The following is a 2,610-nucleotide window of genomic DNA, read 5'->3' as shown; positions in this document are numbered from 1 at the left end:
TTTCAGATCTAGTCAATCATGCATAATCAGCAATTAAATCAATCATAAAAAATACTTTAGATCTAATCTAAGCATGCTCATGATTTCAGATTTAATTACAAGAATTAAAACATAAAAGTTTAAACATGAACCTGGCTCTGATACCACTGAAAGTGAATCCTAGGTTCTTCGGTGTTAAGCATGCGGATTTTTTTTTTTTTTAAAACCATGGCTGAACCTGATCGGGTTGCCTACGTACCCCTTCATAAGGGGGATCAAGCCATACATAGTTCTTTTTAAGTTTTAAAACGCAGCGAAAAAATCGAATCAAACAATTTAATTCATGCATGCTTACAAGATCAAATCTAGAAATCAGCACCTTAAGAACACATAGGATTATGCCGGAATCGTTTAAACAATTATGCTAAAACTTTCATGCATGATTAACTATCAGATCTGAAACTTAAGAACTCTATTCCGATTAATCTCCGAATATCCATTGAATGGATTCTGGAGATATCTCCGTGAGGAGCCCCAAAAGAGGGTAAAACCTCGGGGAATCAGACCTAGATCTTGACACCATAATAAAAGATTAATGTAGGATTAATACCTTTTATGATGGATGAAACTTGTGGATCTGATCCTCGACTTCGCAGCCACGCACACGAATGGCCTCTACGAGAAGTCCACGCGAAGTTCCTGAAGAGATCCAATCCTGCGGAAGTGCTAGCTTGCGCAGAATTTCTTGAGGCTGAAATTTGATCTTCCAAACACTATCAACTTTTGATCCGCCTTCTTGAAAGAACTTGGAGGAAAGGTTTAAAGGGATTGAAGAGGACTTAGATCTGATCTAAAGACTCTTATCAGGGGCCCCTAACACTAATGGCGCGATGGACTTAGAGGAGGAAGAAGTCAGCTAGATTGAATGCAGAATTTTTCCATGCATGAACTAGGGTTCCTCTCTTTTCTTTTCCCTTTTTTCTTCTTCTTTTTCTCTCTTTTTTCCTTGAATTCGACCACCAGATGATGGAGGTCCTTTTAATGTTGCTCTCCTACCTAACTTCATGCCAACCATCCCATATTTGTGGAGGATTTTGTGGGGTTTTGAATTTTGAATTCAAAATTCAAGTTCATGTGCCATTACATGATGAAGCTTGATCTAATCTAAACCATTCATCATGTTGCCACTTCCCTCTTTCAATTTCGAAATTCCCCTGCCCCTAATCAGATTAGAGGGTCACGTGGTGATTTTGTGGTGATTAAATTCGAAATTCAACCTTAATTAGAAGTGAGATAAAGATAAGGATGGCATATGTCATGAAGAGAGAGAATTTGATCTTATCCAATTCTTTTCATGAATTTATCTCTCCATTTCGACCCATCTAATGATGAAAGAGGTCCCTGATGTTGCCAAGTGTCCCATGGCACCATTAAATAAATTAAATTAATTTTTAATCATATTAAAAATCAATTTATGGCGCCATGCATGGATATGTGACAAGTGGATTTCAAGATCCGAATAGTTTCAGATCAAACCCATTTAATTTAATTAAATCCTAACAATTAGAATGATTCAATTACCATGGGTTGAACCTAATCCAATTAGGTCAATCCCTAATTAAGCACAAATTTAATCTAATTTAATTTGGTCAACCTAAGTCCTCTTGATTCAGACCTAATCAATCAGGTCAAAAACCCTGATTGAGCCCAGAATTGAATCTAATTCAATTTGGCTCATCCTTAGTCTAATTACTCAATCCAATTGAGTTCATTAGCAATCTAATTACTAATTAATCCTCCGATAATTACTTTAATTATTTTATAAGATAATTTGCCAATCGAATTGACCAAATTACCCCTGAATGATTCTTAATCATTCATCAGCCTTCTTGATCAATCAGGAATCTTCTATGCGTGTGACCTCATAGGTTCGAACCTAAGCCGGTAGTATAGGAACGACTTCCTACACTAATCGATGTGACCATCTAGCAATGGTACCCGACGTCCGAATAGGCCGAATATATGCGAAGCAAATATTCTGGAACCCTGAACTATGGTTACTGTATAATTCAATCCCTTTGACTCTTAATGCCAGGATGACTTAGAGCTCACTGTCAACCCTATAATTAGTACATCCATTATGTGATTAACTTTAGATATCCCGTGACTCCTCACTGAGATTACCCTGGCCAAGGTTTTGCTAAATTAGTCACAAGACATTATCTCCTGTTTGCAGGAGGGGTCAATTCCATCTTGACTCACAACTGACTACGCAAGTACTTGACTGCACCCAGTGACCTTCCGTCACTGAATTAGAAATTCAGGTAGTCTGGTACCAAAGTACAGTGAGTTGCTTGCTAGTCACAGGTTGCGGTCTCAGGTCAGAGGGCCAAACTTATACCCATATCCACTCGGAACATCTCTCGACAGTAGAGCGTTCCGGAATTGGTCACGTTCAGTGAAATGTACTCCTACACTTCACCTGTATGGCATACCAGTGTCTCCACACTCCTTGGTTAAGAGGACAACCAACGTATATGTCACACAACGACCTAATCTCGATAATGTTGTCGTCCTAGTAACAACATATCATTTGGTCGCGAACAAGTTTAAGGACTCAAAGATAAATCC

Source organism: Phoenix dactylifera, unplaced genomic scaffold (genome assembly GCF_009389715.1).
Source record: "Phoenix dactylifera cultivar Barhee BC4 unplaced genomic scaffold, palm_55x_up_171113_PBpolish2nd_filt_p 000435F, whole genome shotgun sequence".
Lineage (NCBI taxonomy): Eukaryota > Viridiplantae > Streptophyta > Magnoliopsida > Arecales > Arecaceae > Phoenix > Phoenix dactylifera.
This window is presented reverse-complemented; position numbering follows the sequence as displayed.